The 23,630-nt window shown below is 46.9% G+C and overlaps 1 protein-coding gene across 6 annotated transcripts in view; it reads left to right on the top strand.

The window, feature by feature from the left end:
• LOC143961090 (beta-1,3-galactosyltransferase 2-like) overlaps window positions 1-23,630 on the top strand; it is a 319,341-nt gene that overhangs the window by 228,971 nt on the left and 66,740 nt on the right. For 2 of the 6 annotated variants that reach the window (XM_077470247.1, XM_077470248.1), the window contains exon 2: window positions 13,159-13,214. The exons of 2 other annotated variants lie outside the window; for them this stretch is intronic. The gene's annotated coding sequence lies outside the window, so the exon portion shown is untranslated. Of the gene's footprint in view, window positions 1-9,417; window positions 9,695-13,158; window positions 13,215-13,400; window positions 13,508-23,630 lie in introns of those variants that run through there. 2 more of the 6 variants (XM_077470250.1, XM_077470253.1) reach the window with 2 other exon arrangements.

Here is a 23,630-nt window from a genome sequence, read left to right as displayed (position 1 = left end):
GGGGGGGGGGGTGTTCAGCTCATCCCTAGTGTACACCAACAGAAGTGTAATAACAACTATGGGTACAATGTATGTATTGTGTACACCACCAGGAAAGTAGTAGCAACTGCACTAGGGGTGCAGGGTACTGTGTGCACCAACAGAAGTGTAATAACAACTATGGGTGTACTGTATTGTGTACACCACCAGAAAAGTAGTAGCAATTGCACTATGGGTGCACAGTACTGTATACTGAATATTAGAGTATATTAATATACTCTAAGTATATTCTAAGTATATTAAAAAAAGTTCACCAGGAACGGCCTGCAGTGTAATATAGCTAAACTGTATATAGATGTGTGTGTATATATATTGTGTGTGTGTGTGTTTATATATATATATATATATATATATATATATATATATATATATTGTACAGGACGCCTGGAAGGACGCTATGATTCCCCTCTGTTTGGATTGTGGTCTCTTTAACCACTTCAGATCCGCGCTATTGCCAAATGACGGCATTAGCGCGGACCTACATTTCCAGGACTACGTCTATTGACGTCGTCCTGGTTACGAGCGGCCTGCGCGCCCCCTGAGGGGCGCGCGCGGCGCGCTCTGTGATCGGCGAGTCCGTGAGACTCGCCTGATCACCGATCCGTGTAAGGGGTCGATCCCGACCCCTTATCACGTGATCAGCTGTCAGCCAATGACAGCTGATCATGTGATAGAACGGAGCCGGTAATCGGCTATTATTCCTCCTCGCGCTGACAGCGCGAGGAGAGAAAAAAAAAGCCGATCACCGGCGGCCGTGATCGGGACATCAGTCCCGATCACGGCCATCAATACAAGGGACCACCTGCCACCTGCCTGTGCCCACCTGCCTCCCGCAGTGCCATCCTGAAGTAAAATAAAAGAAAAAGTAAGTGCCCCCCGTCAGTGCCCCCTGTCAGTGCCCATAGTGCCCACAGTGCCACCCACAGTGCCACCCACAGTGCCACCCACAGTGCCACCCACAGTGCCACCCCACAGTGCCACCCACAGTGCCACCCAATCTGCCTCAAAGGTGCTGCACCCCAGTGCCGCCCATCAGTGCCCATCAGTGCCCAGCAGTGCCGCCCATCAGTGCCCAGCAGTGCCGCCCATCAGTGCCCAGCAGTGCCACCTATCAGAGCCACCTATCAGTGCCACCTATCAGTGCCCATCAGTCCCATCTATCTGTGGTACCTATCAGTGCCCATCCGTGCCACCCATCCGTGCCACTTATCCGTGCCACCCATCCGTGCCATCTTATCTGTGCCCATCTTTGCCCATCAGTGCCGCCTTATCTGTGCCCATCGGTGCCGCCTTATCTGTGCCTATTAGTGCCGCCTTAACTATGCCTATCAGTGCCCACCAGTGCAGCCCATCAGTGCCCACCAATGCAGCCCATCAGTGCCCACCAATGCAGCCCATCAGTGCCCACCAATGCAGCCTATCAGTGCCGCCTAATCAGCGCACTTCAATGAAGGAGAAAAATGACCCGTTTGCAAAATTTTATAACAAACTATTAAAACATGATTTTTTTTTTTTTTTTTGCATCTTTTTTTGTTTGTTTAGCAAAAAATAAAACTCCGAGCTGTAACTAAATACCACCAAAAGAAAGCTCTATTTGTGGGAAAAAAATGATAAAAATTTCATTTGGGTACAGTGTTGTATGCCCGCGCAATTGTCACTCAAAGTGCATCAGCGCTAAAAGCTGAAAATTGGTCTGGGACTGAGGGGGGTTTAAGTGCCCAGTAAGCAAGTGGTTAAAGGAACAAAAGTCATTAACTCACCTGTCAGAGGAAGTGGGTTTAAAACAAGACAGGAAGTTGTAGATGGGTGTGGAGGAGTGTAGAGGAGATGGTGGTTTGTGTCTGGTTTTCAGCAACAAATGTGGACAGCAGTTTCCTGCCTGGAAGCCTCCTGGAGCTACCTACAACAGAAACCAAGGACTGTTTGATTGAGATAGCAATTCTGGACTTTGCAAGTCGGGGAGACTGAAATCTTTTTCTTTTGTTTTTCCTGCTGTGAAGCTATTTATGTTCAATAAACCTCCTTTTGAGTGAAAATCCTGTATCCTGCGATCTAGCTGGTCCCCCGAACTATACAAGTGGTGCTTGAATGCGGGCAGGACAAAGTAACAGGCGTTTTCTTGCTATTTTTTATTTTTTTTGCGTTGGACTTAAACTGACATTTAAAAGGACAGTACAGTGAATTTATGTCCTGGGTTAAAGCCGCACAACTGCTGAAAGCTGAAACAATGGAGGAGCTAATTAAACAGCTGTCCTTGGCTTATATGCAAGTGCAGACTCACCATGAGGAAGCTAATCAGTGCTTAGCAACCCAGCTGGAGGTACAACAAACTAACCACAATGAGGTGCTAGCAAGAAAATACTCGCCTGTTGGTGGCCCAGTTGGCAACCCAGCAAGCGACCAAACAAGAGGTTATGCAGGCTAAGATGACTGCCTTAAAAGAAGCAGTGCAGCAGCTTTCTCAGGGCCCGTAAACAAGTGGCCGTTGCACCTGGCAACCAGGTGACCGTATGGGCAAGCCATTTTCTGCAGATGTTGTCCCTGAATGATGATGTAGAGGCATTTCTGGCTACATTTGAAAGGATGGCAGAGAGAGAAGGGTGACCCCAGGACCAGTGGGCTGGCTTAATTGCTCCTTTCCTTATCGGAGATCCTCAAAAAGCCTATTTTGACCTACCACCAGAAGATGCTAAAGATGCTAAAGATTATCAAAAACTAAAGGTAGAAATACTGGCTCGGTTGGGGGTGACTACAGCTGTTCGGGCCCAACGAGTGCACCAATGGAAGTATCATTCGGATCGCCACCACGGTCTCAAATGCATGACCTGGTGCAACTAGTAAAAAAAAATGGCTGCAGCCCGAAGTGTTGTCTGGCCCCCAAATTGTGGAGTGGGTCATGCTGGACCAATACTTAAGGTCTCTACCAGACGACCTTCAATGGTGGGTCAGCCATGGAGACCCCAAAACTGTGAACGTCCTTGTTGAGATGGTGGAACGATATACAGTGGTGGGTCTGCCCTGGAACCAACACCCCGGAAAGGCCAAGAGTCACTCCCGTTACCTTCTCAGCGATCTGTTCCTGTTCGGAGAGGAGGGAATGTACAATGTTGGCGATGTCATGCCGGGGGCCATACCCGGGCCCATTGCCTATTGCAAGAAGAGCCCATGGAATGCGGGGTTCTTCGGAGGGGGTCTTTTTATGCCCATAAAGCTAGTACAACACATCTTGACCTTGGAGAGGAGAAATTTGAGTGTGAACTCCAAGTGAACCACCACCCTGCCCAGGCTTTACTGGACTCCGGAAGCATGGTAACCCTGGTTCATCCTAGAGTATTTGGGAAGATTGGTCCAGTAAGCAAAACTTTACAGGTTGTGTGCTTTAATGGGGACACTAGAGAGTACCCTCTCATCTCGGTGTCCATCTCCACAGCATGTGGCACTGGTACTCAAGAGGAGGGGGTGGTAAAGAACTTGGTACATGATGTTATCCTAGGACGAGACTGTCCGTTATTTGCAAAACTGTGGGGACATCTGAATGGTCCAGAGACTGGGGAGAAACTAGTCCCTCTGTTCCTGCTGTTGAGGGTAATAACCCTGAGATGCCACATGTTCTTAATATGGATCCAGTTGATAAAAATGACAATGATTTGGTTAATGGTGATGAAAGTAGTGCTGATACTGCTAAGGATGTCAAAATGTGTGGTTCACAGACCTACCTGAACACTGGGGGTGGACCTTCCCCACTTCAGGTAATGCTGGGGGAAGAGGATGAGGGAGTGGCCTCTACCCCTGCCTTGCCAGATTTGGGTGTTCCCCAGGGGGTATTTGGTACTGCCCAGATGCAGGACACCACTTTGCCCCGTGCACGGGAACAGGTTGTAGTAATAAATGGGGATCCCTAAGAGCCAGGTGCGAATGAGCAGTGGCCACACTTTGCAATATGTAATGAATTGCTTTATCGGGTTACTGTTAAGTGAGAGAAAATGTGGTAGAACAATTGTTGGTATCCCAACAGTATAGACGCAAGGTCCTGGACTTGGCCCATGATGATGTTTTAGGGGGACACCTGGGAGTTGAAAAGACGGAGGCATGGATCGCTGACCGGTTTTACTGGCCAGGCCTGAAAGCAGAGGTAAAGAGATACTGTACTTCTTGTCCCACCTGTCAGTTGACCGCTCCGGCGTCGCACTTCCGGAACCCGTTGGTCCCTCTGCCCATAATTGAGGTCCCATTCGAGAGGATAGCCATGGATATAGTGGGTCCCTTAGTAAAGTCCGCTCGAGGTCACTCTTACATACTGGTGATCCTCAACTATGCCACTCGATATCCTGAGGCGCTACCCCTGCGGAATACCTCTTTAAGGCTATTGCCCGGGAACTATTCCAGTTTTTTACACGGACTGGTTTTCCCAAGGAAATACTCACGGACCAGAGCACCCCGTTTATGTCAAAGGTCATGGCTGATGTATGTAAGCTGTTCCGGATTAAACAGCTGCGCACATCGGTCTACCATCCCCAAACAGATGGATTGGTAGAACATTTTAATAAGATCCTTAAGTCTATGCTCAAGAGAGTTGTACAAAGGGATGGGAAAGACTGGGACTGCCTGTTACCCGATCTCCTGTTTGCTATTCGGGAAGTGCCCCAGGCCTCCACTGGGTTTTCGCTCTTTGAATTGGTATATGGGCGGAGACCTCGTGGACTACTGGACTTTGTTAAAGAAGAAGTGACACACCGCAACAACGTTCGGCACGATGCTCGCATTGGCTTAATAGCCTGGAGAAGTCATATGACATCCGGTTAGGATATTGAAACCAGTTTGCCACTGTCATTATGCTATATGGCGGGCGGCAAGTGGTTAAGTACTGTATGGTAAAGTATTATGTAATCATCAGTTAAAGAAATAGTTTAGTTGGGTGTATGCTGAGGTATGTAAGTGGGGGAGTCTCATGGAAGTGGTAGTTGCATATTATGTAATCTGTGTAAGCCTATAGTTAAAACACCATGGTTTTATGGTGGATAGAAATAGAAGTTGGAACCTAACAACAATTGAGTCAGGTAAGGAAATAAATGTGCGTAGAAAAGGTTGGGGATAATAGAAGAGAAAAAGGATATGGAGGAGGTCACTGGTGGAATTTTATGGAGAGCTATAACCATGCCAATGGTGCAGCAGAAAACATATAGAACAGTGAGGAAGGTTTGTGGTCTAGGATGATAGGACAATCAAAATTAGAAGCGGCGCCCCCCCACCACAGTTGTGGAATGCTGGCCGTGCGCATATCGGAAGTAGTGTGGCCGCTTTATGGGAGCGCTAGACTAAATTTCCTCTCAGCCCAGTCTGCCCTATAAGACTAGCGCTACACTAACAGTGTAGCGCAAGCTGGCGGGGACTCTTTCTGTGCTGTCCCCATGCAAAGTGCTGTCCTAGGCCTGGGCCTTATCAGCCTAGGCCAGGATACAGCTTTGCTTACCCCCAGAGGAACCGTTTGGTATGACGGATTCTCTGTTCTCTGCCATGACTCTGAGAACTGCTTCGTCCCGTCTGATACACATGGTTAGGTAATGAGATGCTGCAAACACCTATGTGAGCTATTAGTATTAGAATACCATTTGCAATTATATTGGTATATAGGAAATAGGCACCAGGCTACTTAATTGTAAATAAAGTAAGTATATTGTCACAAGCAAAATAAATTGCAATTCACAAATATCAATGATTAGGTAAAAGAATCTGTTTGCACACAGTAAGATAATTGATGTAAGTACTAGACCAGGCATCACTAAATGGCAGACTGTTCTGGCCCCAGTAGCCATCCTACCCAGACTGCAGCCAGGCCAAATAGTTGCCTGTATGTCGTCTCCCTGCTGCGGTTCTCCTGCCTGCCTGCGACTATGTTCACAGCATGGCAGGTGCGCACGGGTCTATCCCTTTCATAAGATCACTCCACTGCCCCCCTCCCCACACTGCCTGTCTTATCCACACAAGATGTGAAGCGCGCCTGCTCTGGACAAAGGGTAGGACTTTTTAAGTTAAGAAGTGGGTGATCTGTTGCTATGCAGCAGGGCGGTCCCAGCAATCAATCACTCACTTTTAACATGAAAAGTCTGCACATTGTCCAGGGCTGCCGTGCTTTCCATCTTGTGTGAATAAGGTAGGGCTCTGTGGGGAGAGAAGAGTGCTGTGCAGGACAGGAGCCTACTATCGAGGGGAGTCAGTCTGATGGATCAGTCTTTGCAGGGGGGCCAGTCTGTGATTGGGGGGTCAGTCTGTGATTGGGGGGGTAGTCTGTGATGGCGGGCCAGTCTGAAGTGAACCGTATAAAGTGAACCTTGCAGGTGGACAGACAGACAAGGAGAATGGCACCAGCAGCTATAACAGAGCAGATGAGCATACGCTCCTGACATGTGGTTATGATGTAGCAGGTGGAATATCTGTAAATGACTTTGCTGTACACAGGACTTGTTTAAGGGAGTTCTTTATTCCACTTTGGCCAAAGCGGATGACACCTGACAAGCTCTTGTCTGAAGAAATGCAAGTGTGTGTAAATTACCGCTTAGACGGTGCATATATCTTTTCAGTATACATTGTGTCACAGGCGAATATTTCCATTATATAAACATTTAACCTTTTAACCACTTGACAACTGGGCACTTAAACACCCCTCGTGACTAGACCAATTTTCAGCTTTCAGTGCTCTCACACTTTGAATGACAATTACTCAGTCATGTAACACTGTACCCAAATGAATTTTTTGTCCTTTTTCCCCACAAATAGAGCTTTCTTTTGGTGGTATTTGATCACCTCTGGGTTTTTTATTTTTTGCACTATAAATGAACAAAGACTGAAAATTTTGAAAAAAAACAAATTTTTCTTTGTTTCTGTGATAAAATTTTGCAAATAATATTTTTTTTCATGAATTTTGCCCACAATTTATACTGCTATGAATCTTTGGAAAAAATAACCCAAATTAGTGGATATTATTTGGTCTTTGTGAAAGTTAGAGAGTCTACAAGCTGTGGTGCAAATCATACAAAATTGATCACATCTGATGTACTGGTGGCCTATCTCATTTCTTGAGACCCGAACAAGCCGGAAAAGTACAAATACCCCCCAAATGGTGAGCTTTTTGGTGTTGTCTTTTTTTTCCCACAATTCTTTGCAAAATTAAGATTTTTTTTATTTTTCACAAAATTGTCATTGTAATAGGTTATTTCTCTCACGTGGCATGTGTATACCACAGATGGCACCCCAAAATAAATTCTGCTACTCCTCCTGAGTATTATGATACCACATGTGTGGGACTTTTCCACAGCCTGGCTACTTAGAGAGGTCCAACATGCAGGGAGCGCCATCAGGTGTTCTAGGAGCATATATTACACATCTAACTTGTTGACTACCTATTACACTTTTGAAGGCCCTGGAGCACCAGGACAATGGCACTGATACGTGGCACTGATGACAAATGCCACTGATACGTGGCACTGATGACATGTGACATTGATGGCAGATGGCACTAATATGTGGCACTGATGACACTTGGCACTGACACGTGACACTGATGACAGATCGCACTGATACCTGGCATTGATGACATGTGACACTGATAACAGATGGCACGTGGCACTGATGACAGATGGCAATAATATGTGGCACTGACACGTGACAGTGATATGGCACTGATGACAGATGGCAATATGTGGCACTGATGACACATGGCGCTGATGTGGCACTGATGTGGCACTGATCACAGATGGCATTATACGTGGCACTGATGACAGATGGCACTTATACATGGCACTGGGGACAGATGGCACTGACAGGTGGCATTGGGGCAAATGGCACTGACAGGTGGCACTGGGGCAAATGAAACTGGGGACAGATGGCACTGACAGGTGGCACACTGGGGACAGATGGCACTGACAGGTGGCACACTGGGGACAGATGGCACACTGGGGACAGATGACTTACGGCTGCTGCAGCCGTTCATCTCTCCCTCCCCACATGCTGTCTGTGTGAGGAGGGAGAGCCGGCGATGAGAGATGATCTCATATGTTTACATATGAGATCATCTCTCATTGGGCATGCCTCTCGGGCTGTAAACGGCCATTTACATCGACCTGTGACTGGCTGTGTCCAGGGGACACGGGCAGCACAGAACTTCCCCGATGAGCGCTCGAGGGAGCATGCATTGCGGAAGTAAACAGGAGGACATCCAGGGACAGCCTCCCGGCAATTGCCGTCCACTCTGCAGCCGTCTTTTGGCGGACGCGTAGTGGTTAACAGTCAATCTTTGAACTTTTTGGATACAAGACAAATTCAGCAAAGCTAATACCTTGTACTCTTGCAAAGGTTGCAGGTATGCTCTTTGCGGTTTCCTTAAGTATCTTGTTAATCAGCTAATATACTATAACTCAGGAAGCAAAGCATAGCAGGTTTCTGTGATGGGAGGAGTTTTTGAGTGAGTTCAGTGCCTGACCGCAACTTGTCACAAATATTTTTAACATGAAATTTCAGAAAATGATTCCTAGTTGAAACTCTAAATCAGTCTTTCTGCATGCATAACTATGGACACATAAACTGACCCTCATTGCCACTTCAGTTACATTATAGTCCTTTTAGTTTCTCAACTCCCACCAGCTCTCCCTGGTGAGTGGAACCTGAACAGCGCTGAAACTAGCATCCTGTTTTTGACACATAGTATGTTTACAGCACAGTGTCTGTAGTTGCTCTCTCTGCCAGCTAAAGATCTGGCTATATAGATCGATACATCACCAGAAGTATTTTGCATATGTAACCTGGATTGTAGCTGATAACCACTGCAGGATTTCTTCTTTTCTTGCTGCTGTATTATCTGTCTGCAGTGTGGACAGGGTTAAACTGAATTTACATTAATGCAGAAGGACTGGAAGAGAGACATCACAGCATCTCCTCTCCCTCTCTGAGGACTTGAACTGAACCAAAGCACATGTCCAGAAAACCAGAAGAGGGAGCCCTGGATCTAGCTACCCTTGGCCTAATAAATTCTTTGAAATATCTCAAGGTGTAAGTGCTAGGTGAGCGAGGTCTAACTAGAATGTTTCAGTGGAGGAGCAGGTCAATTGATAATGAAAGAGAAACTGTGATGAATAAGAGGAAGATGTATAGGCTGTGCAAGGTGGGGAAAAAAAAGGAAGGACGCTGTGGTTGATTTGTGTGAAGGAGAGCTATGGTATGCAAAGAATATTTAAATTTTTAGAAAGCACATGTTGAGATGAAGCAGTGTGTGACAATGGTTCACGAAAAGCTAATGTGGATATATAGATAGAGAGATAGCTCCTTTTTGTGTTTTTTTTTTTTTTTTTTTTTTGCCCTTTCTTGTAGAATATCAGCCTTAACTAGTCATAAAAATACTCCCTCGCCCTCCCAACGCCTATGCTGATTATCCTATGGAAAAAAAGATGTATATACTTACATATGTTCAGCCCTCTCTGGTCTGGTCATGTGATCGTGTATGCACCAAAGACAGCTGAAGAGAGGAGAGAGCATTCGATAATGGCTAAGACGTCCCGTAGGCTCCCATGTCCCAGCCATTGTTGGTGCCTCCTCCTGCCCCCTGCAGCCACCATTGGCTGACACAGGGCATCTGAATAGCGTGAATAGAGCAGGCTGAAAATAGGTGAGTTTATACATCTTTTTTTACAAAAGTTTGCCAGCATAAGTTTTAAGGAGGGCAGAGGGAGCATTTTTAAGACTAGTTGCCTTTAAGCTGGAATTCTACTTTAATATAATCATTTTTTTTTCCATTTGCATTCTTGTTTAAAAAGTGTTACTAATTTGGTTTATTTGGTGTATATATTGTTAAAAACACTGTTGTTGTTGTTATTATTATAGTAAAATGTGTTATTTTATTTTGTTGTAGGAAAATATTGTATTGATTTATTTTGTGTACATTTTATGTGTAAAAAATATTTACATTATGTTTTTATTATTATTTTAAATAAACAATAAAAAAAACATTCTGAAAGATTGACAGATATTTTTTGTACTTGCCGAAAATGTTTTTAGCCTGAAAATCAGAAAATCTAAATAAAGCTGTGAATTATTACATTTTTTCTTTAGGTTTAGATATAATTTAATAAAAATTGAAAGAAAGAGGGACTTTTGAGGTGATAACAATGAACAAATGCATATAAAAAAAACCTTTACATTTGTATTATCGCATCATTAAAAAAAAATCACATAAATCACAAATACCTCCCATAGAATTAGTGACAGCATCCCAAATCACAATTACAATGGATACAATTTTTAGCACAAATTAGTAGATGGGGTGTCTTCCATGGGTAGTTCATTTCTCAATTCCTCAACGCATTTTACAAGAATACCCTGCTTATTCAGGAGGTGAGGAGAGCTACAAAAATACAAACTTTAACAATTCAAAGTACAAAATAATAACAAAACTCGTTGTAAATATATAGTGGCACAAGAATAAAGTTTGGGAGATCCTTTCACTAAACAAGGGAAGGCTCAAATGTTTGGTCAGAAGCATGTATTATCTTATCCTGGGGGCAGGTGTGGGAACTATAGTAAGGCAACACAACTATAAAACACACAATAAATTCAATTATCCTAATGAAGATAGCCAGGGTAATTAAAGATCATAAATAAAGTTGGCACAAGACCCACACTTTGTAGGCTGTATAATGTTCAATACATTAAGTGCTGGTTCACACCGCTGCAGCTATGAAATGAGTATGATTTCCAAGCAATGCAATTTGTACTGCCGATTAAATTGCGGCTTGCGACTTCATTTAACAGAAGTCTATGCAAGTCGCAATGAAATCTGTAAAAAGTAGTGCATGAGACTTTTTCATAATAGCTGCAATATGAACTGTTCCATCGCCAGCAATGAAGTGCACCTTGTCATGCGATCTGTTAAATCACATTTATTTATAAATCCATACATATTTTGGCTTATTAGCCTCTGGATGGTTTGAGTGAGCACAGACTAATATTGTTCATATACTGTGAGGAAAATAATTATTTGATCCCCTGCATATTTTGTAAGTTTGCCTACTTATGAAGAAATGAAGAGGCTATCATTTTTTTCATAGGTGTATTTTAAATGAGAGAGACAGAATATCAACCAAAAATCCAGAAAAAACACATTATACAAATGTTATAAATTAAATTGCAGTTCAGTGAGTAAAATAAGTATTTGATCCCCAAACCAAAACATTACTTAGTACTTAGTGGAGAAACCTTTGTTGGCAAGCACAGAGGTAAGAAGTTTCTTGTAGTTAGTAACCAGGTTTCCACACATCTCAGGAGGGATTTTGGTCCACTCCTCTTTACAAATTGTTACTAAATCCTTAAGTTTTCTTGGCCGCCGCTTGGCAACTTGAAGTTCCAGCTCCCTCCATAAATTTTCTATAGCATTAAGGTCTGGAGACTGGCTATGCCACTCCAGGACCTTAATTATTTTTGAGCCACTACATTGGTGGTATGTTTTGGGTCATTGTCATGCTGAAAGACCCATCCATGACTCATCTTCAGTGTTCTGCCTGAGGGAAGAAGGTTCTCATCCAAGATTTTACAATACATGGCCCCATTCATTGGCTCCTCATTGTGGCAAAGTGGGCCTTTAGCAGAGAAACAGCCCCAAAGCAACCACCCCCATGCTTGAGTGTAGGGATGTGTTCTTAAGGTTATTATTATTATACACGATTTATATAGCGCCGACAGTTTACGCAGCGCTTTACAATGTATAAGGGGGGGGGGACAACACAATTACAGTACAATACAAAAGGTAGAGGAGGGCCCTGCTTGTAGAACTTACATTCTATAGGGAGGGGGTGGTGGTACAAAAGGTAATAGCTGCAGAGAATGATTTGATGGGGGTGGCTCAGACAGTTAGGTGGGTGTGGCATAGGCTTCCCTGAATAAATGAGTTTTCAGGGAACTCCTAAAGGTGGACAGGGTAGGGGCTGATCGGACAGACTGGGGCAGGGAGTTCCAGAGGATGGGAGAGGCTCTGGAGAAGTCTTGAAGGCGAGCATGAGAGTAGGTAACAAGGGAGCTAGAAAGTAGGGGGTCCTGGGAGGAGCGGAGGGGACGATTTGGGCAATATCTGCAGATGAATAGTTATAGTTATAATATTTATAAGTTATAATATAATAGTTATAGTCAGCATTTTTCTTCCTCCAAACACGGTAAGTCCCCCTCCTCAAGATGACACATGTATAGTCATGCCAATGAACATCTAAATGATTCAGAGAAGAATTGGGAGAAAGTGCTGTGGTCAGATGAGCCCAAAAGTGAGCTCTTTGACTCAACTCGCCGTGTTTAGAGGAAGAAAAATGCTGACTACGACCCCAAGAACACCATCCCTACAGTCAACTACGGAGGTAGAAACCTGAGGCTTTGGAGCTGCTTCTCTGCTAAAGGTACAGGCCAGCTTTGCCGCATTGAGGGGCCAATGGATGGGGCCATGTATTGTAAAATCTTTGAGAACCTTCTTCCCTCAGCCAGAACACTGAAGATGGGTCTTCCAGCATGACAATGACCCAAATTATACCGCCAAGGCAACAAAGGAGGGTCTCAAGAAAAAGCATATCATGGAGTGTCCTTGCCAGTCTACGGACCTTAATCCTATAGACAAATTATGGAGGGAGCTGTCACTTGGAGTTGCCAAGAGACAGTCAAGAAACCTTAAGGATTTAGAGAAGATAAGGTTGAACTGGATGGACTTGTGTCTTTTTTCAACCTGACTAACTAACTATGTAAGATCTGTAAAGAAGAGTGGACCAAAATTCCTCCTGAGATGTGTGCACACCTGGTCGCCAACTACAAGAAACGTCTTACCGCTGTGCTTGCCAACAAGGGTTTTTCCAAGTACTAAGTCATGTTTTGCTTGGGGATCAAATTCAAATATTTATTTTACTCACTTGACAACAATTTAATTCATAGCAATTGTTTTATGTGTTTTTTGGTTGATATTCTGTCTCTATCAAATAGTTTTTTTCCCAACTGTATTCTGTGTTTCATGGTGAGCCTCTTTTGTAATTTTCATTGTTTCTATGATCCTATTTGTCTGGCTTAGTTAGAACATGTAATTGAGTATGGAATTTTTTTTATCAGAATATTACAATCGTCTGGAGGTTTCTTGGACCTTACAGGATATTGGAATTATACTGGTGAGTGTGACAACCCTGATAAGCTCTTTCGGCTCTCTTTGTAATGTTTGCCCATCCCTCCCTTCTTTGTAATGTTTGCATATATGCTATTCTTAGTCTTATTCATTTTCTATAGAGTTATATGTAATGACTTCTATATGTAGCTCCTTCCTTTTGTTGTGTTTATGATCCAGCTATTGCTGCTATAGAAAACTGTGAGGACTTTGGAAGGCTCTGTGCCAGAGTATGATAACCTATGCTTCTGGCCATACATTTGTGCCTTTCTATCTTTGGTGTCAGATCTCCCGAACTCGGTGAGCTTTATGTTTATTCTTTTGCCAATGTATGTATTTACAATGAGTTTTGTTTTTGCTTTGTACTTTGAATTCTCTATTTTTGTTGCCCCGTCACCTCCTGACTAAGCAGAGTGTTCCCATGAAATAGTTTGAGGCATTGAGAAACTACCTACTCATCTATTAATTTGCTCCAAGAATTGTATCTATTGTAATTGTGATTTGAGTTGGTGTCACTAATTGAATGGGAGGTAATTGTGGGAGTTTTTTTATGTATACATTGCTTACGTCCATATTTTTTATATTTGTTCATTGTTGGCACCTCAAAAGTCCAACTTGCTTTCTTTAAGTTTTTGACTATATAAATAGGATATTGGTGCCTTAGGTAGTCCTTTGGTTTATCAAACTTTATCATTTAATCAAAGCAAAATTGCTCATGTATTGCCAGAGTCAACTTTTTTCATTATACCATTTTTTGTTCATTTCGGATATCGATGAGAAGGAATGAGAAGGAATAAACATATCTCAGGGTCCCAGTTATACCCATATTCCAAAGTTTTTTTACTGTCTGTTTCTACAATGGTAAGATTTTCCTGCACTTCTTGTCCTTGTGACAGTGAGTTTCCTTAATCGAGACATAGAACTAATGAACAAGTTTCTAATCCTTTCCAACTGTAGCCAGTAAAAAAAACTTGGCATGAGATCCCCGAAAAATTTCTTCCAGAGCTGGCCAGCTCAATAGTTTGTTTTAAAAAAAAAGTCTGGGTATATTCCTAAATATACAAGATATAACTGTTTTTTAACATTTGTAGGTAATAAGGCCAGAAATTGTTGATACAGGGATTACCCGATTGCCTTCTGAGAGATCAAGAAGGAATTTATATTTCCCCTGCTGGAGCAAATTGGATCATGCTTTATATAGGGCCTTCCCCTGGCTCAACTGTGGGTATAGGGTTCTGTATATTGTGGTTTTCTATTTGTTTATTCTGTTTGTTTGTTTATTTTTGTATTGGTTGAACTAGATCAGGGGTAGGCAACCCCCGGCACTGATGCCGCAAGCGGCACGAGAAGCCTCTTCTGCCGGCACTCGACTCCCTCCCCAGCAGCAGAGCAGCGCAGGGAAGTGTCAGCGAGACACTAATGCATTCCAATTTCAGAATTCCCCACACCGCACCTGCACTGAGGGGGAGGCACTGCGACCCCCACACATTGTAAAAGATGGGAAACATTGTTTGGTTCTCTAACTTTGCTGTAGCTGTGATCATCAGCTTTTGTGGTGGGGAAGAGATTGAGTGCACATCTGCTGGGGGGGCGGTACCTGTTTCCAGGAGGAGGAGGACTGTCATTGGCAAGTGCTAAATCCAATCACAGTCCTGCTAGCCCTATCCACCATCTGGAGGAAGATGACTCACTTGGTTGCCACTACCAATCTCAGAAAGAAGGGATTTCACAGTGATTGAGAAAACCACAATCAGGGGTACGTTTGTGGAATTACTGTTGAGCTTCTTTGAACTTTGTTTAAATTATTCCTGAACCTTTGCGTCACATCTGACCTCTGCACTCTGTGTCCCTTTAAGCCACAGCAAGTATTCAGCACAATGAAAATCACACCCAACTTTTTCTGCAGCGCAGAGCGCTGCACTTTTTTACAGCTGCAGGGGCCCAACTTATGATCCCGCACACTGGCCCACTGCTTTCAGAAAATACCCCTGACATGAGCTCATTGCGCATCCATTCCAGATGCTTGTATGTGACATCCCATGCATCCCATGCATTCCATTCATCACATGCATTCCATAATTACATACATCACATACAAGCACGTGGGCTGGATGCGAGAGTTGGATTGGAGAGGGGAGTTCAGTGTTGGGGCAGATGAAAAGGGGGTTCAGTGATGGGACAGAAAAGCAGGGGTGTAGAGCAGTGGGCAGATGTGAAAGGAGGTGTATTGGTGGGACAGGTGAGCAGGGGGTTACATTGGTGGGGCAGAAGAGCAGGGGGAACAGAGGTGAGACAGATGTGCAGGAGGTACATTGGTGTCGCGTACCTTAAGGCAGAGCCCGGAATGCAGGGAGCGGCCTCTCGTAAACCTCTGACTTGGGAGGCCCTGGTAGAGATGACAGGGGCTTGGGAGCACAGAGGAGCACAAGTGCCTGACTGGATGGCCGGTGTAGAAGGCAGGAGACTGTTGGTAATGGGAGGTGTCCTGTAGTCCAGCAGCGGAGTGCAGGTGACAGCAAAGTACAGCAGACAGCAGGAGGAGTCCTGTAGACCGGCAGCAGAATGCAGGTGACTGCAGGGTACAGTGGACAGCGGGAGGAGTTCTGTAGTCCAGCAGCGGAATGCAGGTGCCAACAGGATACAGCAGATAGCGGAAGGAGTCCTGTAGTCCCGCAGCAAGAGGTAAGAGGCAACAGGACACAGTGGAAGACAACAGCCGGGTACGGTGGCTGACCGGGAGGTGTTCTGTAGTCCAGCAACGGTAAACAGGAGACTGGCAGGTAGCAGAGTAGTACAACGGTCCAGGTCAAGCACAGGCGAGCAGATCAGGTACAGAAACGAAATCCGGAAGAGTAGTCGGGTAGGAAGCCAAAAATCGGGGGCAGGCAGCAAACAGAAGTCAGGAACAGGCCGGGTTCAATACGGATCAGGTGAGTTCAGATACAGGATAGCAGAGCACACAGGAACGCTGTTGATCGGGCAGCAAGGCAGCAAGGCAAAGATCCACTTTAAATAGCACCATTGGCGCCAATTGCGTCAAGACGGCCACGCGCTCCCCCGCGTGCGCGCTCCCGCGTGCAGGTACGCGCACGCGAACCACCGACCGCAATAACGCTCTTCTTGCGCACAGATGATCGTCTGTGTCTTACACCACTCGGATGCCCGTGGGAAGGGTTTTCCTGACATTGTCCCCCTCCAATGGGCAGCCTCCGGATGCCCAACTGGGACATCTTACCCGGGTGAGATCTCTTGAAGGCCAGAATCAGTCTCTTGGCGTGGATATTAGTCTTTGGTTCCCAGGAGTTCTCTTCTGGCCCATACCCCTTCCACTTCACCAGATACTGGACTTGGTTGCGTCTCCTTCTGCAATCTAAAATCCCTTCAACCTCAAATTCTTCCTCACCGTTAATAAGCACAGGTTCAGGGGGACCGACGTTCCGATTGGTGAAGGGATCCTGGATTGAGGGTTTTAGGAGGGCCACATGGAACACGAAACGACTTCGGTAGTTTCAGTTCATAGGCCACGTTATTAATTTTCCTGGTTACTGGGAAGGGACCCACAAACTTTGGGCCCAGTTTTCTGGATGGGCATGCCAATTTCAAATTCAGGGTAGACAGCCAGACTAGGTCCCCGGGTTTTAAATCAAGCTCCCCTCTCCTCTTCTTGTCAAATGCCGCCTTGTTGCGTTCTTGGGTCCTTACCATTGTCTCTTGAAGCAGCTTTTTATTGGTTCAGAAAAAGTTCAAGGTTTCCTGAGCCGCCGGAACTGTGCATTCTGGAATGTTGTTTGACAGGAACAGAGGGTGAAAGCCATAATTCGCAAAAAAGGGAGACTGATTCGTTGCAGAATGAATGGAGTTGTTGTAGGCGAACTCGGCAAGGGGCAAAAGGGATACCCAATCATCTTGAGAGAAGGAAGAATAGCACCGCAAATATTGCTTGAGGGTCTGGTTTGTTCGTTTGGTCTGGCCATTGGTCTGGGGATGGTAGGCAGAGGAGAACGAGAGGTCAATCTTCAGGGACTCACACAAAGCTCTCCAAAATTTAGACGTAAATTGCACCCCACGATCAGAAACAATGTTTGAAGGTATACCGTGGAGTCTTACTATTTCCTTAATGAAGATCTTTGCGGTCTCAGGGGCAGAAGGTGTACCCTTCATGGGCTGGAAATGAGCCATCTTGGAGAATCTGTCAACCACCACGAAGATAGTGGTGTAGTCTTCTGACGGTGGTAATTCAACAATAAAGTCCATGGAAATCATTTTCCATGGCCTTTCCGGAATAGAGAGCGGTTTCAGCAGCCCCCAGGCCTTGGTCTTGCTACCCTTGTTCTGGGTACAGGTGATGCATGATTCAACATAAAGCTTGCAATCTCTTAGCAGCTGGGGCCACCAGAAGGTGTGTTGAAGGAGTTCGGCGGTCTTGTGTACCCCAAAATAGCCGGCCAGTTTGTGGTCGTGGCAGGATTTAAGAACGGCAACCCGTAGTTGCTGAGGCACGTAGATTCTATTTTCATGCCACAATAAGTCATCGCTGGAATGTAGGATAGTGTTTGATGGAGGAGCCGACGATGAGGCCTGCTTGAGTTGGGACAATAGGTCTTCCTGGAGCATAAGGAAGTTTACGGGTGCAAGGATGGTATCTGTTGATTGAAAAGCTTCGGGTTCACTGAACATCCGAGACAGCGTGTCAGGTTTGGTGTTTTTTGACCCGGCCTATAGGTAATGTGAAATGAAAATCTCGTAAAAAAGAGTGCCCATCTGGCCTGACGCGGCGTCAGCCTCTTAGCAGTCTTCAAGTACTCTAAGTTCTTGTGGTCAGTGTATACCAGAATGGGATGAGCCGCTCCCTCCAGGAGATAGCGCCATTCTTCAAGTGCAGCTTTGATAGCGAGTAGCTCCCTGTCCCCAACGTCATAGTTCCTCTCCGCTTCAGACAATTTGCGCGAGAAGAAAGCCACCGGATGCAATAGGGCCTTGGGACCTTGTCTCTGGGAGAGTACTGCTCCTACTGCAATCTCAGATGCGTCAACCTCTAGGATATAGGGCAGCGCGGAATTAGGATGCTTCAAGACAGAAGCTGACAAAAAATTGTTCCTTAAGAGAGGTGAAAGCAGCCTGAGCTTCTGGGGTCCACTGGAACTTGATACCCTGTCTGGTCAATCTTGTGATCGTGGCGATGATAGTAGAGAACCCCTTGATAAACTTGCGATAAAAATTCGCAAACCCCACAAAACGTTGGATTCCTCTCTTATCTGTAGGAGCTGGCCAGTCCAGGATGGCAGAAACTTTCTGTGGGTCCATCTTGATTCCATCTACCGAGATAATCAGCCCCAGAAACTGGATGCTGCGACGTTCAAACTCGCACTTCTCAGGTTTCGCGTACAAGCCGTGTTGACGAAGCCGAGTTAGAACCTTTCTGACGTGTTCCCTGTGAATAGGCAGAGAGGGGGAAAAGATCAAGATGTCGCCCAAATACACTATGATAAACAGGTCGAGATAGTCTCTGAAAATATCATTCACAAAATGCTGGAAGGTCGCAGGAGCGTTGCATAGCCAAAAGGGCATTACGAGATACTCGAAGTGTCCGAAGCGGGTGCTGAAGGCAGTCTTCCATTCATCCCCGCTTTGGATACGGACCAAATTGTAGGCTCCGCGAAGATCCAGCTTAGTGAAGATAACGGCTGTTCCGAGTCTCTGAAATAATTCGGGCACCAAAGGCAATGGGTACCGGTTCTTGACTGTAACTTTATTTAAGTCCCGATAGTCAACACAAGGGCGTAGGGAATGGTCCTTCTTTTCTACAAAAAAGATTCCTGCTCCTGCTGGGGAGGTAGAAGGGCGTATAAACCCTTTTTTCAGGTTGTCATCAATGTAAGTCCTGAGAGTCTCAAGTTCCACTTCCGTTAAGGGGAAAATTCTCCCGAAAGGGATTTCGGCTCCGGGGAGTATCTCAATCGGACAGTCATAGGGTCTATGGGGGGGAAGCGTTTCTGCCCCCTTCTTGCTGAACATGTCCAAGAAACTATGGTAAGCCTCTGGAACACACTGGCGAGTTTCAACATCGATCTCCAGACACATTAAGTGGTGCGAGACATGAATTGCTTCTTGCAGGCAGTGCTGACGACAATAGGGAGAAGGAAAGCTAATGCTCCCGGTGGACCAGTCAATTTGCGGATTGTGTGCCCTGAGCCAGGGCATGCCCAGTATAATAGGGAAAAGGGGAGACTCGATAATGTCCAGGCAGAGTAGTTCCTGATGGTTACCGGAGATAGTGGCAGTCAAAGGAAACGTCTCTTGTGTCACCGGCCCGGATTTGATAGCCGATCCGTCGGCAAGGTGTACTGTCAATCCCTTCGCCCTGGGCCGTAGGGGGACTTGGAATTTACGGGCAAAAGACAAGTCCATGAACCCACTGCACGCTTCTGAGTCAATTATCGCTGTGACTTGAGTATTCCCTCCTGGAAGCTGAAGAGAAATGGGAATAGCCAGGTGAGAGATATTACTAAGCACAGCAGGTAAGACAGTAGTAGACAAAGAAGAGTGCTTATGGAGTTTGGCGGGACAGGATCTCACATAGTGTCCGGACTCCCCACAATATAGACACAGATTGTTGACCCGCCGGCATTGTCGTTCTTCGGTGGTGAGGGAAGGTCGAAGTAAGCCCAGTTGCATGGGCTCAGGAGCGTCAGCCGCGGAATGTGCAGGAGGGTTGGGAACACGGGGTAACATCCAGACTGGTCGGGAAGGACCGGCAGTACGTTCTGCTCTCCGTTCTCTCAGGCGTCTGTCAATCTGGATGGACAGGTTAATAAGGGCTTCAAGCGTTGCTGGAATACCAACCCGGGCCAACTCATCCTTTAAAGGTTCAGAGAGTCCCATGCGAAACTGATAGCGTAGAGCTGCGTCGTTCCAGGTAGTATCGGAACTCCAGCGCCGGAATTCGGACGCATTGTCCTCTGCCGCTCTACGGCCTTGCTGAAGTGAATATAACGCTGCTTCTGCAGTAGCCGCTTGTTATGGATCCTCATAGAGCAGACCCATCGCTTGGAAGAAAGTATTCAGGTTGTTAAGGCATGTGTCCTTTTGCTCCAAGAGGCGGTGGGCCCATGCCTGGGGCTCATCCAGTAGGAGGGAGATGACAAAACCCACCTTAGTGGATTCAAGGGAAAAAGTTCTGGGTTGAAGTGCAAAAAAAAGTTCACAGGCGTTGCGGAAAGCCCTATACTTGCTGCGATTTCCCGAGAACCTTTCCGGAGTTGGGACCTTAGGCTCTGGGGGCATCATAATCACTGATGGTGCAGAAGAAGTTCCCGGCACGGTAGGGCCTGTGGTAGATAAGACCTGGACACACTCTTCCAATCGGAAATAGCCCTCTTGCAGGGATTTAACGGCCTGGGTGAGTCCAGCAAGATGACGGCATAAGTCCTCCATAGCGGAATCTCCCTGCGTGGGCTCAGACATGGCTGCCTGATACTGTCACGTACCTTAAGGCAGAGCCCGGAATGCAGGGAGCGGCCTCTCGTAAACCTCTGACTCGGGAGGCCCTGGTAGAGATGACAGGGGCTCGAGAGCACAAGTGCCTGACTGGATGGCCGGTGTAGAAGGCAGGAGACCGTTGGTAATGGGAGGTGTCCTGTAGTCCAGCAGCAGAGTGCAGGTGACAGCAGAGTACAGCGGACAGCGGGAGGAGTCCTGTAGACCGGCAGCAGAATGCAGGTGACTGCAGGGTACAGTGGACAGCGGGAGGAGTTCTGTAGTCCAGCAGCGGAATGCAGGTGCCAACAGGATACAGCAGATAGCGGAAGGAGTCCTGTAGTCCCGCAGCAAGAGGTAAGAGGCAACAGGACACAGTGGAAGACAACAGCCGGGTACGGTGGCGGACCAGGAGGTGTTCTGTAGTCCAGCAATGGTAAACAGGAGACTGGCAGGTAGCAGAGTAGTACAACGGTCCAGGTCAAGCACAGGCGAGCAGAAGAGTAGTCGGGTAAGAAGCCAAAAGTCGGGGGCAGGCAGCAAACAGAGAAGTCAGGAACAGGCCTGATCAATACGGATCAGGTGAGTTCAGATACAGGATAGCAGAGCACACAGGAAAGCTGTTGATCGGGCAGCAAGGCAGCAAGGCAAAGATCCACTTTAAATAGCGCCATTGGCGCCAATTGCATCAAGACGGCCACGCGCGCTCCCACGTGCGCGCTCCCGCTCACGCGCAACGCCAACCGCAATAACGCTCTTCTTGCACACAGATGATCTTCTGCGTCTTACACCACTCGGATGCCCGTGGGAAGGGTTTTCCTGACAATTGGTGTGGCAGATGAGAAAGTGGGTTACAGTGGTGGTGCAGATGAGCAGATGGGTTCAGTGTTAGGACAGATGAGAAAGTGATTCAGTAGTGAGACAGAAGAGCATGGGGATATGGCGGTGGAGCAGATTTGCAGGGAGGTACAGTGGTGGGGCAGATGAGAAAAGGTGTACATTGATGGGGCAGATGAGCAGAGGGGTTACAGTTGTGGGACAGAAGAGAAAGGGGGTACAGTAGTGGGGTAGATGTGCAGGAGGTACAGTGTGGGAGGGATGATAAGGGGGTTCAGCGGTGGGACAGAAAAGCAAGGGGGTACAGTGATAGGGCAGATGAGCAGGGGGGATTCAGTGTTGGGTCAGATGAGAAGAGGGTTACAGTGGTGGGAAAGATGAGCAGGGGGGATTCAGTGTTGGGTCAGATGAGAAGAGGGTTACAGTGGTGGGAAAGATGAGCAGGGGAGTTCAGTAGTGGGGCAGATGAGAAGTGGGTTCAGCGGTGGGACAGAAGAGCAGAGGAGTACAGCAGTGGGGCAGATGCATAAGTAGGTACATTGTTGGGACAGATGAGCAGGGGGTTACAGTGGTTGGGCAGAAGAGCAGTGATACAGAGATGGGGCAGATTTAAAGGGGGGAACAGTGGCGGGGCAGAGGAGAAAGGAGGTACATTGGTGGGACAGATGATTAGGGGGTTACAGCGGTGGGGTAGAGGAGTAAGGGGGTAAAGAGGTGGGGTAGATGTGCAGAGAGAAAGGAGGTACATCGGTGGAACACATGAGCAGGGGTGTACAGAGGTGGGACAGATGTGCAGGAGGTACATTGGTGGGGCAGGTGAGCGGGGGGTTCAGTTTTGGGCCAGATGAGAAGGAGGTTATAGTGGTGGTAAAGATGAGCGGGGGGGTTCAGTAGTGGGGCAGATGAGAAGGGGTATCAGCGGTGGGACAGCAGAGCAGAGGGGTACAGCAGTGGGGCATAAGGAGGTGCATTATTGGGACAGATGAGCAGGGGTTTACAGTGGTTGGGCAGAAGAGCAGGGGTACAGAGGTGGGGCAGATTTAAAGGGGGGAACAGTGGCGGGGCAGACGAGAAAGGAGGTACATTGGTGGGACAGATGATTAGGGGATTACAGCTTTGGGGTAGAGGAGCAAGGGGGTACAGAGGTGGGGCAGATGTGCAGGGGGGTGCAGAGAGAAAGGAGGTACATCGGTGGAACACATGAGCAGGGGGGTACAGAGGTGAGACAGATGTGCAGGAGGTACATTGGTGGGGCAAATGAGAAAAGGGGGTTACAGTGGTGGGGCAGATAAGCGGGGGGGTTCAGTGTTGGGCCAGATGAGAAGGAGGTTACAGTGGTGGGAAAGATGAGCGGGGGGGGGGCTCAATATTGGGGCAGATGAGAAGGGGAATCAGCGATGGGACAGAAGAGCAGGAGTCCAGTGGTGGAGCAGATGTGAACGGAGGTGCATTGGTGGGACAGATGAGCAGGGGGTTACAGTGGTTGGGAAGAAGAGCAGGGGGTACAGAGGTGGGGAAGATGTATAGTGGTGTACAGTGGCGGAGCAGAGGAGAAAGGAGGTACATTGGTGGGACAGATGAGCAGGGGGTTACAGAGGTGGGGCAAAGGAGCAGGGGGGTACAAAGGTGGGGCAGATGTGCAGAGGGGTGCAGAGAGAAAGGTGGTACATCGGTGGAACACATGAGTAGGGGGATACAGTGGTGGGGCAGAAGACCGGGAGGAACAGAGGTGGGGCAGATGTGCAGGAGGTACAATGGTGGGACAGATGAGAAAGGGGGTTACAGTGGTGGGGCAGAAAAGCAGATAAGTTCAGTGTTGGGACAGATGAGAAGATGTTTCAGTGGTGAGACAGAAGAGCATGGGGGTACGTCGGTGCAATAGATGTGCTGGTAGGTACAGTGGTGGGACAGATGAGCAGGGTAGTACAGTTGGGGGGCAGATGTGCAGGGAATTACAGTGGTGGGACGGATGTGCAGGGGGTTACAGTGGTGGGGCAGATGAGAAAGGGGCCACAGTGGTGGGGCAGATGAGAAAGGGGGTACATTGGTCAGGCAGATGAGCAGGGGGCTACAGTGGTGGGGAAGATGTACAGGGGGTTACAGTGGTGGT

The sequence above is a fragment of the Lithobates pipiens genome, unplaced genomic scaffold (assembly GCF_037356315.1).
Source record: "Lithobates pipiens isolate NorthernLeopardFrog02 unplaced genomic scaffold, aLitPip1_a1.2 Scaffold_8, whole genome shotgun sequence".
Taxonomy (NCBI): Eukaryota; Metazoa; Chordata; class Amphibia; order Anura; family Ranidae; genus Lithobates; species Lithobates pipiens.
The sequence above is the reverse complement of the archived record's forward strand: the minus strand, read 5'-3'. Positions and strand labels throughout refer to the sequence as shown.